The 16615-nt window shown below is 50.8% G+C and overlaps 1 protein-coding gene across 4 annotated transcripts in view; it reads right to left on the minus strand.

The window, feature by feature from the left end:
* The window catches only part of LOC143764855 (uncharacterized), a 52541-nt gene extending 43029 nt beyond the window's left edge, over window positions 1-9512 (minus strand). Inside the window, exon 1 of one of the 4 annotated variants that reach the window (XM_077250890.1) lies at window positions 9212-9512. The gene's annotated coding sequence lies outside the window, so the exon portion shown is untranslated. Of the gene's footprint in view, window positions 1-9072 lie in introns of all 4 variants that reach the window. The other 3 variants (XM_077250892.1, XM_077250889.1, XM_077250891.1) reach the window with 3 other exon arrangements.
* Between the last annotated feature and the right edge of the window lie 7103 nt (window positions 9513-16615).

Consider the following 16615-nt stretch of genomic DNA (forward strand, 5'->3'; position numbering starts at 1 on the left):
TCCCACTCCTCCTGTTACTGATCCCACAGACAGGACACCACATCCCACTCCTCCTGTTATTGATCCCACAGGGAGGACACCACATCCCACTCCTCCTGTTACTGATCCCACAGAGAGTACACCACATTCCACTCCTCCTGTTACTGATCCCACAGAGAGGACACCACATCCCACTCCTCCTGTTATTAATCCCACAGAGAGGACACCACATCCCACTCCTCCTGTTACTGATCCCACAGAGTACACCACAACCCACTCCTCCTGTTATTAATCCCACAGAGAGGACACCACATCCCACTCCTCCTGTTACTGATCCCACAGACAGGACACCACATCCCACTCCTCCTGTTACTGATCCCACAGACAGGACACCACATCCCACTCCTCCTGTTACTGATCCCACAGACAGGACACCACATCCCACTCCTCCTGTTATTGATCCCACAGGGAGGACACCACATCCCACTCCTCCTGTTACTGATCCCACAGAGAGTACACCACATTCCACTCCTCCTGTTACTGATCCCACAGAGAGGACACCACATCCCACTCCTCCTGTTATTAATCCCACAGAGAGGACACCACATCCCACTCCTCCTGTTACTGATCCCACAGAGTACACCACAACCCACTCCTCCTGTTATTAATCCCACAGAGAGGACACCACATCCCACTCCTCCTGTTACTGATCCCACAGACAGGACACCACATCCCACTCCTCCTGTTACTGATCCCACAGACAGGACACCACATCCCACTCCTCCTGTTACTGATCCCACAGACAGGACACCACATCCCACTCCTCCTGTTACTGATCCCACAGACAGGACACCACATCCCACTCCTCCTGTTACTGATCCCACAGACAGGACACCACATCCCACTCCTCCTGTTACTGATCCCACAGACAGGACACCACATCCCACTCCTCCTGTTATTGATCCCACAGGGAGGACACCACATCCCACTCCTCCTGTTACTGATCCCACAGAGAGGACACCACATCCCACTCCTCCTGTTACTGATCCCACAGACAGGACACCACATACCACTCCTCCTGTTACTGATCCCACAGACAGGACACCACATCCCACTCCTCCTGTTATTGATCCCACAGGGAGGACACCACATCCCACTCCTCCTGTTATTGATCCCACAGAGAGGACACCACATCCCACTCCTCCTGTTACTGATCCCACAGAGTACACCACATCCCACTCCTCCTGTTACTGATCCCACAGACAGGACACCACATCCCACTCCTCCTGTTACTGATCCCACAGACAGGACACCACATCCCACTCCTCCTGTTACTGATCCCACAGACAGGACACCACATCCCACTCCTCCTGTTACTGATCCCACAGACAGGACACCACATCCCACTCCTCCTGTTACTGATCCCACAGACAGGACACCACATCCCACTCCTCCTGTTATTGATCCCACAGGGAGGACACCACATCCCACTCCTCCTGTTACTGATCCCACAGAGAGGACACCACATCCCACTCCTCCTGTTACTGATCCCACAGACAGGACACCACATCCCACTCCTCCTGTTACTGATCCCACAGACAGGACACCACATCCCACTCCTCCTGTTATTGATCCCACAGGGAGGACACCACATCCCACTCCTCCTGTTATTGATCCCACAGAGAGGACACCACATCCCACTCCTCCTGTTACTGATCCCACAGAGTACACCACATCCCACTCCTCCTGTTACTGATCCCACAGACAGGACACCACATCCCACTCCTCCTGTTACTGATCCCACAGACAGGACACCACATCCCACTCCTCCTGTTATTGATCCCACAGGGAGGACACCACATCCCACTCCTCCTGTTATTGATCCCACAGAGAGGACACCACATCTCACTCCTCCTGTTATTAATCCCACAGAGAGGACACCACATCCCACTCCTCCTGTTATTGATCCCACAGAGAGGACACCACATCCCACTCCTCCTGTTATTGATCCCACAGAGAGTACACCACATCCCACTCCTCCTGTTACTGATCCCACAGACAGTACACCACATCCCACTCCTCCTGTTACTGATCCCACAGACAGGACACCACATCCCACTCCTCCTGTTACTGATCCCACAGAGAGGACACCACATCCCACTCCTCCTGTTATTGATCCCACAGAGAGGACACCACATCCCACTCCTCCTGTTATTGATCCCACAGAGAGGACACCACATCCCACTCCTCCTGTTATTAATCCCACAGAGAGGACACCACATCCCACTCCTCCTGTTATTAATCCCACAGAGAGGACACCACATCACACTCCTCCTGTTATTAATCCCACAGAGAGGACACCACATCCCACTTCTCCTGTTATTGATTCCACAGAGAGTACACCACATCCCACTCCTCCTGTTACTGATCCCACAGACAGGACACCACATCCCACTCCTCCTGTTACTGATCCCACAGAGAGGACACCACATCCCACTCCTCCTGTTACTGATCCCACAGAGAGGACACCACATCCCACTCCTCCTGTTATTGATCCCACAGAGAGGACACCACATCACACTCCTCCTGTTATTAATCCCACAGAGAGGACACCACATCCCACTCCTCCTGTTATTAATCCCACAGAGAGGACACCACATCCCACTCCTCCTGTTATTAATCCCACAGAGAGGACACCACATCCCACTCCTCCTGTTATTGATCCCACAGAGAGGACACCACATCCCACTCCTCCTGTTATTAATCCCACAGAGAGGACACCACATTCCACTCCTCCTGTTATTGATCCCACAGACAGGACACCACATCCCACTCCTCCTGTTACTGATCCCACAGACAGGACACCACATCCCACTCCTCCTGTTATTGATCCCACAGGGAGGACACCACATCCCACTCCTCCTGTTATTGATCCCACAGAGAGGACACCACATCCCACTCCTCCTGTTACTGATCCCACAGAGTACACCACATCCCACTCCTCCTGTTACTGATCCCACAGACAGGACACCACATCCCACTCCTCCTGTTACTGATCCCACAGACAGGACACCACATCCCACTCCTCCTGTTATTGATCCCACAGGGAGGACACCACATCCCACTCCTCCTGTTATTGATCCCACAGAGAGGACACCACATCCCACTCCTCCTGTTATTAATCCCATAGAGAGGACACCACATCCCACTCCTCCTGTTATTGATCCCACAGAGAGGACACCACATCCCACTCCTCCTGTTATTGATCCCACAGAGAGGACACCACATCCCACTCCTCCTGTTATTGATCCCACAGAGAGTACACCACATCCCACTCCTCCTGTTACTGATCCCACAGACAGTACACCACATCCCACTCCTCCTGTTACTGATCCCACAGACAGTACACCACATCCCACTCCTCCTGTTACTGATCCCACAGACAGGACACCACATCCCACTCCTCCTGTTATTGATCCCACAGGGAGGACACCACATCCCACTCCTCCTGTTACTGATCCCACAGAGAGGACACCACATCCCACTCCTCCTGTTACTGATCCCACAGAGAGGACACCACATCCCACTCCTCCTGTTACTGATCCCACAGAGAGGACACCACATCCCACTCCTCCTGTTACTGATCCCACAGAGAGGACACCACATCCCACTCCTCCTGTTACTGATCCCACAGAGAGGACACCACATCCCACTCCTCCTGTTACTGATCCCAGAGTACACCACAACCCACTCCTCCTGTTACTGATCCCACAGACAGGACACCACATCCCACTCCTCCTGTTACTGATCCCACAGACAGGACACCACATCCCACTCCTCCTGTTATTGATCCCACAGGGAGGACACCACATCCCTCTCCTCCTGTTACTGATCCCACAGAGAGGACACCACATCCCACTCCTCCTGTTACTGATCCCACAGAGAGGACACCACATCCCACTCCTCCTGTTATTGATCCCACAGAGAGGACACCACATCCCACTCCTCCTGTTATTGATCCCACAGAGAGGACACCACATCACACTCCTCCTGTTATTAATCCCACAGAGAGGACACCACATCCCACTCCTCCTGTTATTAATCCCACAGAGAGGACACCACATCCCACTCCTCCTGTTATTAATCCCACAGAGAGGACACCACATCCCACTCCTCCTGTTATTGATCCCACAGAGAGGACACCACATCCCACTCCTCCTGTTATTGATCCCACAGACAGGACACCACATCCCACTCCTCCTGTTACTGATCCCACAGACAGGACACCACATCCCACTCCTCCTGTTATTGATCCCACAGGGAGGACACCACATCCCACTCCTCCTGTTATTGATCCCACAGAGAGGACACCACATCCCACTCCTCCTGTTACTGATCCCACAGAGTACACCACATCCCACTCCTCCTGTTACTGATCCCACAGACAGGACACCACATCCCACTCCTCCTGTTACTGATCCCACAGACAGGACACCACATCCCACTCCTCCTGTTATTGATCCCACAGGGAGGACACCACATCCCACTCCTCCTGTTATTGATCCCACAGAGAGGACACCACATCCCACTCCTCCTGTTATTAATCCCACAGAGAGGACACCACATCCCACTCCTCCTGTTATTGATCCCACAGAGAGGACACCACATCCCACTCCTCCTGTTATTGATCCCACAGAGAGTACACCACATCCCACTCCTCCTGTTACTGATCCCACAGACAGTACACCACATCCCACTCCTCCTGTTACTGATCCCACAGACAGGACACCACATCCCACTCCTCCTGTTATTGATCCCACAGAGAGGACACCACATCCCACTCCTCCTGTTACTGATCCCACAGAGAGGACACCACATCCCACTCCTCCTGTTACTGATCCCACAGAGAGGACACCACATCCCACTCCTCCTGTTACTGATCCCACAGAGAGTACACCACATTCCACTCCTCCTGTTACTGATCCCACAGAGAGGACACCACATCCCACTCCTCCTGTTATTAATCCCACAGAGAGGACACCACATCCCACTCCTCCTGTTACTGATCCCACAGACAGGACACCACATCCCACTCCTCCTGTTACTGATCCCACAGACAGGACACCACATCCCACTCCTCCTGTTACTGATCCCACAGACAGGACACCACATCCCACTCCTCCTGTTACTGATCCCACAGACAGGACACCACATCCCACTCCTCCTGTTATTGATCCCACAGGGAGGACACCACATCCCACTCCTCCTGTTACTGATCCCACAGAGAGTACACCACATTCCACTCCTCCTGTTACTGATCCCACAGAGAGGACACCACATCCCACTCCTCCTGTTATTAATCCCACAGAGAGGACACCACATCCCACTCCTCCTGTTACTGATCCCACAGAGTACACCACAACCCACTCCTCCTGTTATTAATCCCACAGAGAGGACACCACATCCCACTCCTCCTGTTACTGATCCCACAGACAGGACACCACATCCCACTCCTCCTGTTACTGATCCCACAGACAGGACACCACATCCCACTCCTCCTGTTATTGATCCCACAGGGAGGACACCACATCCCACTCCTCCTGTTACTGATCCCACAGAGAGTACACCACATTCCACTCCTCCTGTTACTGATCCCACAGAGAGGACACCACATCCCACTCCTCCTGTTATTAATCCCACAGAGAGGACACCACATCCCACTCCTCCTGTTACTGATCCCACAGAGTACACCACATCCCACTCCTCCTGTTACTGATCCCACAGACAGGACACCACATCCCACTCCTCCTGTTACTGATCCCACAGACAGGACACCACATCCCACTCCTCCTGTTACTGATCCCACAGACAGGACACCACATCCCACTCCTCCTGTTACTGATCCCACAGACAGGACACCACATCCCACTCCTCCTGTTACTGATCCCACAGACAGGACACCACATCCCACTCCTCCTGTTACTGATCCCACAGACAGGACACCACATCCCACTCCTCCTGTTATTGATCCCACAGGGAGGACACCACATCCCACTCCTCCTGTTACTGATCCCACAGAGAGGACACCACATCCCACTCCTCCTGTTACTGATCCCACAGACAGGACACCACATCCCACTCCTCCTGTTACTGATCCCACAGACAGGACACCACATCCCACTCCTCCTGTTATTGATCCCACAGGGAGGACACCACATCCCACTCCTCCTGTTATTGATCCCACAGAGAGGACACCACATCCCACTCCTCCTGTTACTGATCCCACAGAGTACACCACATCCCACTCCTCCTGTTACTGATCCCACAGACAGGACACCACATCCCACTCCTCCTGTTACTGATCCCACAGACAGGACACCACATCCCACTCCTCCTGTTACTGATCCCACAGACAGGACACCACATCCCACTCCTCCTGTTACTGATCCCACAGACAGGACACCACATCCCACTCCTCCTGTTACTGATCCCACAGACAGGACACCACATCCCACTCCTCCTGTTATTGATCCCACAGGGAGGACACCACATCCCACTCCTCCTGTTACTGATCCCACAGAGAGGACACCACATCCCACTCCTCCTGTTACTGATCCCACAGACAGGACACCACATCCCACTCCTCCTGTTACTGATCCCACAGACAGGACACCACATCCCACTCCTCCTGTTATTGATCCCACAGGGAGGACACCACATCCCACTCCTCCTGTTATTGATCCCACAGAGAGGACACCACATCCCACTCCTCCTGTTACTGATCCCACAGAGTACACCACATCCCACTCCTCCTGTTACTGATCCCACAGACAGGACACCACATCCCACTCCTCCTGTTACTGATCCCACAGACAGGACACCACATCCCACTCCTCCTGTTATTGATCCCACAGGGAGGACACCACATCCCACTCCTCCTGTTATTGATCCCACAGAGAGGACACCACATCCCACTCCTCCTGTTATTAATCCCACAGAGAGGACACCACATCCCACTCCTCCTGTTATTGATCCCACAGAGAGGACACCACATCCCACTCCTCCTGTTATTGATCCCACAGAGAGTACACCACATCCCACTCCTCCTGTTACTGATCCCACAGACAGTACACCACATCCCACTCCTCCTGTTACTGATCCCACAGACAGGACACCACATCCCACTCCTCCTGTTATTGATCCCACAGAGAGGACACCACATCCCACTCCTCCTGTTACTGATCCCACAGAGAGGACACCACATCCCACTCCTCCTGTTACTGATCCCACAGAGAGGACACCACATCCCACTCCTCCTGTTACTGATCCCACAGAGAGTACACCACATTCCACTCCTCCTGTTACTGATCCCACAGAGAGGACACCATATCCCACTCCTCCTGTTATTAATCCCACAGAGAGGACACCACATCCCACTCCTCCTGTTACTGATCCCACAGAGTACACCACAACCCACTCCTCCTGTTACTGATCCCACAGACAGGACACCACATCCCACTCCTCCTGTTACTGATCCCACAGACAGGACACCACATCCCACTCCTCCTGTTATTGATCCCACAGGGAGGACACCACATCCCACTCCTCCTGTTACTGATCCCACAGAGAGTACACCACATTCCACTCCTCCTGTTACTGATCCCACAGAGAGGACACCACATCCCACTCCTCCTGTTATTAATCCCACAGAGAGGACACCACATCCCACTCCTCCTGTTACTGATCCCACAGAGTACACCACAACCCACTCCTCCTGTTATTAATCCCACAGAGAGGACACCACATCCCACTCCTCCTGTTACTGATCCCACAGACAGGACACCACATCCCACTCCTCCTGTTACTGATCCCACAGACAGGACACCACATCCCACTCCTCCTGTTACTGATCCCACAGACAGGACACCACATCCCACTCCTCCTGTTATTGATCCCACAGGGAGGACACCACATCCCACTCCTCCTGTTACTGATCCCACAGAGAGTACACCACATTCCACTCCTCCTGTTACTGATCCCACAGAGAGGACACCACATCCCACTCCTCCTGTTATTAATCCCACAGAGAGGACACCACATCCCACTCCTCCTGTTACTGATCCCACAGAGTACACCACAACCCACTCCTCCTGTTATTAATCCCAGAGAGGACACCACATCCCACTCCTCCTGTTACTGATCCCACAGACAGGACACCACATCCCACTCCTCCTGTTACTGATCCCACAGACAGGACACCACATCCCACTCCTCCTGTTACTGATCCCACAGACAGGACACCACATCCCACTCCTCCTGTTACTGATCCCACAGACAGGACACCACATCCCACTCCTCCTGTTACTGATCCCACAGACAGGACACCACATCCCACTCCTCCTGTTATTGATCCCACAGGGAGGACACCACATCCCACTCCTCCTGTTACTGATCCCACAGAGAGGACACCACATCCCACTCCTCCTGTTACTGATCCCACAGACAGGACACCACATCCCACTCCTCCTGTTACTGATCCCACAGACAGGACACCACATCCCACTCCTCCTGTTACTGATCCCACAGACAGGACACCACATCCCACTCCTCCTGTTATTGATCCCACAGGGAGGACACCACATCCCACTCCTCCTGTTACTGATCCCACAGAGAGGACACCACATCCCACTCCTCCTGTTACTGATCCCACAGGGAGGACACCACATCCCACTCCTCCTGTTACTGATCCCACAGAGAGGACACCACATCCCACTCCTCCTGTTACTGATCCCACAGACAGGACACCACATCCCACTCCTCCTGTTACTGATCCCACAGAGAGGACACCACATCCCACTCCTCCGGTTACTGATCCCACAGAGAGGACACCACATCCCACTCCTCCTGCAGTACAATACTGAGGTTAGCCAGCACTGTGCTTCCCATGTGGTCTATCACAGCCCTAAGGCCAGCCCGTCACTGGTTAATCCCGCCACTAGTGTCCTCCGCCTGTGGCATGCCCGGAGGGCAGAGCGCATCTGAGGACACTACAGTCCACATCACCCATTCTGCTCTGCTCCCCTTGTGCTCTACCAGGCACTCCATTCTGCATCTGCTGTGGTCCATCCCTCAGCCCCTAATTCTGCTCCCGAGTGGTACACTCCACGCCTCCAGCCGCACAAGCCCCGTTACCTGCACCTCCTCTTTGTTAACTGCACCTCCTCTTTGTTACCTCCACTTCCTGTCTCGCCGTTGTTTTCCTGAAGGCAGGTGGTAACGTTATCTGCCTGGCCACACCCCCTCACTCGTAGTCAGCTCCCTTACATTTTCTGCTGTGCAGTGCCCATATATGGGTAGAGTGACGTCATTGTGTTGACCTAGTTACAGTAACCTGGGAAAGGCTCTGTAGTTCTTAATCTGTCCTCAAGGCAGGAGAATGGCAGCCATTTTCTTGTGGTCTAAATTCTCAACCCCTTCACCCCCGGAGCTTTTTCCGTTTATTCGTTTTCGTTTTTCGCTCCCCTCCTTCCCAGAGCCATAACTTTTTTATTTTTCCGTCAATATGGCCATGTGAGGGCTTATATTTTGCGGGACGAGATGTACTTTTGAACGATACCATTGGTTTTACCATGTTGTGTACTAGAAAACGGGAAAAAAATTCCAAGTGTGATGAAATTGCAAAAAAAGTGCAATCTCACGCTTGTTTTTTGTTTGGCTTTTTTGCTAGGTTCACCAAATGCTAAAACTGACCTGCTATTATGATTCTCCAGGTCATTACGAGTTCTTAGACACCTAACATGTCTAGGTTACTTTTTATCTAAGTGGTGAAAAAAAATTCCAAAGTTTGCTAAAAAAAAATAAATAAATTGCGCGATTTTCCGATACCCGTAGCGTCTCCAATTTTCATGATCTGGGGTCGGGTGAGGGCTTATTTTTTGCGTGCCGAGCTGGCGTTTTTAATGATACCATATTGGTGCATATACGTTCTTTTGAATTCCCGTTATTGCATTTTAATGCAATGTCGCGGCGACCAAAAAACGTAATTTTGGCGTTTTGATTTTTTTTCTCGCTACGCCATTTAGCGGTCAGGTTAATCCTTTGTTTTTATTGATAGATCGGGCGATTCTGAACGCGGCAATACCAAATGTGTGTAGGTTTGATTTTTTTTTAATTATTTTATTTTGATTGGGGCGAAAGGGGGGTGATTTGAACTTTTATATTTTTTTAATTTTTTTAATATTTTTAAACACTTTTTTTTCTTAATTTTGGCATGCTTCAATAGCCTCCATAGGAGGCTAGAAGCATGCACAACTCGATCGCCTCTGCTAGATAGAGGTGAAGCACAGATCACCTCTATGTAGCAGAAAGGCAGGTGTACTTTGAGCGCCGACCACAGGGTGGCGCTCAAAGCATTCGGCCATCAACAACCATAGAGGTCTCAAGGAGACCTCTGGTTGTTATGGCGATGCACCGCTGACCCCCGATCATGTGACGGGGGTCAGCAGTGCGAGCACTTCCGGCCGTGCGGCCGGGAGCGCTAGTTAAATGCCGCTGTCAGCGCTTGACGGCGGCATTTAACTAGTTAATGGGCGCGGGCAGATCGCGATTCCGCTCGCGCTCATTGCGCGCACATGTCAGCTGTACAGAACAGCTGACATGTCGCGGCTTTAAGGTGGGCTCAGCGCCGGAGCCCACCTCAAAGAAGGGGATCTGCCAGCTGACGTACTATTCCGTCAGCTGGCAGAAAGGGGTTAAAAAGGTTGTCCCATTAGAATTCTTCCCCAGGCGCAATGCACGGTCTTTTAATGTACCGCTGTATGAAATAGCTAGCGTAACTAGTTCACATTAAAATTACAATTATAGCACATATGCAAATTGTCTCTTCAGAGAAAAAGAGGACTTTACTCTATAGCGCCACCTGTTGGAAGTAGCGATCCTACAAGTCACAATCAACCCTCTAACGAGTCGTGCAATATGACTTAGGATAAAAGCCAAATCAGTATCTCAATTCGCAGACACGGTGTTTCGGGCTGTTGGCCCTCGTCAGTGTGAAGCATGAGAACTGATTTGGCTAGGTGAGAAGCTCTGGACTGGGGTCTAAGGGGTAACGTTTCTCCTTATGGAGAGTGACATACCAGCTCTGGCTTAATTATAGCACATGCACCTTAGGCTACTTTCACACTAGCGTCGGGAAAGACCTGTCGCTGTGCGTCGGGCCGACGTTCCCGACGCTAGCGTGGTCTCCGTCGCACAACAGGGGCAGCGGATGCACTTTTCCCACGCATCCGCTGCCCCATTGTGAGGTGCGGGGAAGTGCGGGGAGGTGGGGGCGGAGTTCCGGCCGCGCATGCGCGGTCGGAAAAAGCGGACCGTCGGGAGCAAAAAACGTTACATGTAACGTTTTTTTCTCCCGACGGTCCGCTACCACACGCCCAAGCGTCGCAAAACGGACGCAACGTTTGGCAATGCGTCGCAAATGCGTCACTAATGTTAGTCTATGACGAAAAAACGTATCCAGCAAGAACTTTTGCTGGATGCGTATTTTCGGCAAAAATACGCATTTGCGACGTATTGCAGTTAACGCTAGTGTGAAAGTAGCCTTAGGCTTCTTTTACACATACCGTTGTTTTGTGGCCCCAATAGATTTTTATGGGGCTGCAAAAACGGGCCGCAATTATTTCACGGTGCGCCGTATGGCTGTGAGGGCCATATTTACGGCTGTCAAAAAAGATCGAGCCTGCTCAATCTTTTTCACGGCTTACGGACACAGACGCCATTGAAAATCAATGGAATAGAAGAAAAGAACCGCACTCAGATTGTATATTTGCGTCATAAATGTGAAGAATTTTAATAGGAACACCACAGTGTATATATTTGTATATATTATATTGTGATATTGTGCATAGTAATTTTTATATGGGTTCCCCGCTACTTTTGTATGCTGCCTAATTTTGCATGCTGCCCCTTGTTGGTATCCTTTTCACATTCTCCTGCTCTATATATTGTAACTGTATATGTATAATTTTGCTTTATGTTACACATGATTTCTAATATTATGTTTTTCTGCATTTTTTCAGTGAGGTTTGACAAAGGCCCATATAAGGGTCGAAACGTTACCTCAGCAACTGATTATACCACTGTGGTGTTCCTATTAAAATTCTTCACATTTATGACGCAAATATACAATCTGAGTGCGGTTGTTTTCTTCTATTTCTGAATGGTCTGGATCTCTCCGAGTTCAACCAGCACCTACTTCATTAACTCCAGAGTGCACGTTTTATTATTGAAAATCAATGGGGCCGCAAAAACAATGGAAGCTTGTTTTTGCGATGCACCGTGACTTCCGGTTTTGCGGAATGTCGGTTTTTTTCCAATACTATTTCCATACCTCCCAACTTTTGAAGATGGGAAAGAGGGACACATTTTAGGCCACACCTCTGACCACACCCATTCATAATTAGTCACACCCATATCCACGTCCCAACCACACCCATTTAGCACTGCTGATCACACTGTTTTATATACAATAATTATAAACAAAAAAAAATATGGCCACACAGTGCTCCATACTGTATAATCACCCCACATGATGCTCCATACTGTAAAATGGCCACACACAGTGCTCCATAGTGTATAATGGCCACACATGATGCTCCATAGTGTATAATGGTCACACAGTGCTCCAAACTGTATAATCCCACATGATACCCCTCACTCCTGTATGCATGGCTCATATTCCCCCCCCCTGTATGCATGACTCATCTCCCTCCCATCCCATATACATGGCTCATATCCCCCCCTCCTGTATGCATGGCTCATATTGCCCCCCTGTATGCATGGCTCATATTCCCCCGCGATTGCATGGCTCATATTCCCCCCCCCTGCATGCATGGCTCATATCCCCCCCCCCCCTGAATGCATGGCTCATATTGCCCCCCTGTATGTATGGCTCATATCCCCCCCTGTATGTATGGCTCATATCCCCCCGAATGCAAGGCTCATATTCTCCCCCCTGAATGCATGGCTCATATTCCCCCCCCCCTGAATGCAAGGCTCATATTCCCCCTCCTGTATGCATGGCTCCTATTCCCCCCTGAATGCATGGCTTATCTCTCCACCCCCCGCTCCCATCTTGCATGGCGCGCCGGCTTATGTCCTCCTTCATCCCCCCATCCCCCGTCCCTCATACTCACCTGTCTCACATCGCGCGGCCGCGCCGACATCCCCCTCGCTCTGTCCCGATGCCCGGCGCAGCACCTTCTTCCTGCGTGAGCGGTCACGTGATACCGCTCATTAAGGTCATGAATATGCGCATATTCATGACCTTAATGAGTGGTGCCACGTGACCGCTCATTCAGGACGAGCTGTGCACGCGGAGACCAGGCATCGCTGGAGCAAGGTGAGGTGAGTATCGTCTTCAAGGAGGGAGAGCGGGCGGGGGGCGGGATCAGAGAGTCCCGTGCTGGACAGCGGGGCGAAGCAACAAAACCGGGACAGTCCCGCACAATGAGTGACGGTTGGGATCTATGCTATTTCTATAGTATTGGAAACCTGAAGAACGGCGATCCGCAAGTTTTTTGTAGTCCGTTATTGCGGCAGACCTTGAAAATTGTGGCTATACGACCCGCAATAACGGACCGCAAAAAACCCCGAATGTGTAAAAGAAGCCTGACCCATAAGTTTGTGAGAAAATATTTTACTATTTATATATAAATTGCTTTCAGGGCTGGTTTTAGACAAAGTGGGGACCTGGGCAAAAGTTTAAAATGGGGCCCCATATGCTCACATATCACATCGTCACTCAGAAACATTCTGGTTGTATTTACATGCGCTGAGTTCAGGACGATAAATGAGTGTGATCGACAATATTGAAGTCCTTCAATGCTTGTTTCCCAGTGCTTTACACCAACTGAGGAACAATGATGGGGACAGAGTGATCATTAATAGATCAATGTGCACCCATACATATCATGTTATCAGCACATCTACAGTTTACACTGGCGATGTGCTGCTGAGAACAATGATTTATGTTCCAGCATAAACAATCCAATCACTTGATGAATAGGCAGCATTTTGCTTGTTTAGTATAATACACCCCATAGTCCTCCGTATATTGTCATAGCTCCCAACCGTCCCTCATTCTGCGGGACTGTCCTGGTTTTGAGCCTTTGCCCCGCTGTCCAGCACGGGACACTCTGCTTCCCGCAGACAGAAGCAGCTGACACTCCCCGTTGTGTTAAGCCATGCCCCTTACCCTTCCGTATGCAGTGCAGTACATATCATCCGGTCATCCCTGCACCCGCAGAGCCTTACACCACATATTGGCTGCCTGCTTTGTGCGCACAGGACCTGTGATGAGGTCACAGGAGGGGAGGAGTCAGGGGTCACATGATCGGGACCTCCGTGGATTGCAGGACTCGGCTTTGCTGGTTGGCAACTTGCCACATGGTGCTGCTGGATGAGGTAAGTAATGCCTTGTGTGGGGTCAGATGTACAGTGCGGATGTAGCAGAGCCATGTGCGTACGAGGTGTATGGAGCAGAGCCGTGTTTGAGGTTTATGGAGCGGAGCCGTATGTGTACGAGGTGTATGGAGCAGAGGTGAATGTGTACAAGGTGCATGGAGCGGAGCCGTGTGTATGAGGTGTACGGAGCGGAGCTGAATGTGTATGAAATGTATGGAGCGGAGCCGTGTGTGTATGAAGTGTATGGAGCGGAGCCGTGTGTATGAGGTGTACAGAGCGGAGCCGTGTGTGTACGAGGTGCATGGAGCGGAGATGAGTGTGTGCGAGGTGTACGGAGCAGAGCCGTGTGTACGAGGTGTACGGAGCAGAGCCGTGTGTGTACGAGGTGTACGGAGCGGAGCTGAATGTGTACGAGGTGTACGGAGCGGACCTGAATGTGTACAAGGTGTACGGTGCGGAGCTGAATGTGTACAAGGTGTACGGAGCGGAGCCGTGTGTACAAGGTGTATGGAGCAGAGCCGTGTGTATGAGGTGTATGTTGCGGAGCCGTGTGTATGAAGTGTACGGAGCGGAGCTGAATATGTACGAGGTGTACGGAGCGGAGCTAAATGTGTACGAGGTGTACGGAGCAGAGGTAAATGTGTACAAGGTGTATGGAGCGGAGCTGAATGTGAACGAGGTGTATGGAGCGGAGCTGAATGTGAACGAGGTGTATGGAGCGGAGCTGAATGTGAACGAGGTGTATGGAGCAGAGCTGAATGTGAACGAGGTGTATGGAGCGTAGCTGAATGTGAACGAGGTGTATGGAGCGGAGCTGAATGTGTACGAGGTGTATGGAGCAGAGCTGAATGTGTACGAGGTGTATGGAGCAGAGCTGTGTGTGTATGAGGTGTACGGAGCGGAGCCGTGTGTGTATGAGGTGTACGGAGCAGAGCTAAATGTGTACGAGGTGTTCGGAGCGGAGCCGCGTGTGTACGAGGTGTACGGAGCGGAGCCGTGTGTGTATGAGGTGTATGGAGCGGAGCTCATATGTACGGAGCGGAGCCGTGTGTGCAAAGTGTACGGAGCGCAGCCGCGTGTGTAGGAGTAGCTATGTGTGGCCATTATACGGTACAAAGTATCATGTGCGGCCAATATACAGTATGGAGCATCATGTGCGGTCATTATACAGTATGGAGCATCATGTGTGGTCATTATACAGAATGGAGCATCATGTGGGGCCATTATACAGTATGGAGCATTATGTGCGGTCATTATACATTATGGAGCATCATGTGTGGTCATTATACAGAATGGAGCATCATGTGGGGCCATTATACAGTATGGAGCATCACGTGCGGTCATTATACAGTATGGAGCATCATGTGCAGTCATTACACAGTATGGAGCATCATGTGGGGTCATTATACAGTATGGAGCATCATGTGCAGTCATTATACAGTATGGAGCATCATGTGCGGTCATTATACAGTATGGAGCATCATGTGCGGTCATTGTACAGTATGGAGCATCATGTGGGGTCATTATACAGTATGGAGCATCATGTGGGGCCATTATACAGTACGGAGCATCATGTGCAGCCAATATACAGTATGGAGCATCATGTGCGGTCATTATACAGTATGGAGCATCATGTGCGGTCATTATACAGTATGGAGCATCATGTGCGGTCATACAGTATGGAGCATCATGTGCGGTCATTATACAGTATGGAGCATCATGCGTGGCCATTATACAGTGTGTATAACAGCACTGTGTGGCCATATTTTTTTGTTTATAATTATTGTATATGAAACAGTGTGATCAGCAGTGCTAAATGGGTGTGGTTGGGATGTGGATATGGGTGTGACTAATTATGAATGGGTGTGGTCAGAGGCGTGGCCTAAAATTTGCCGCGGCGCTCGTTGCACGCCGAAAACTTTGTCCCTCTTTCCCAGCTTCAAAAGTTGGGAGGTATGATATTGTAATGTGCCCCATAGTCCTCCATATAATACAATGCACATCTCACAGTGCTCCACATACAGTGCCTTGCGAAAGTATTCGTCCCCCTGGAACTTTTCAACCTTTAACCCACATATCATGCTTCAAACATAAAGATACCAAATGTAAATTTTTGGTGAAGAAACAACAAGTGGAACACAATTGTGAAGTTGAACAAAATTTATTGGTTATT

Source organism: Ranitomeya variabilis, chromosome 4, assembly GCF_051348905.1.
Source record: "Ranitomeya variabilis isolate aRanVar5 chromosome 4, aRanVar5.hap1, whole genome shotgun sequence".
NCBI lineage: Eukaryota > Metazoa > Chordata > Amphibia > Anura > Dendrobatidae > Ranitomeya > Ranitomeya variabilis.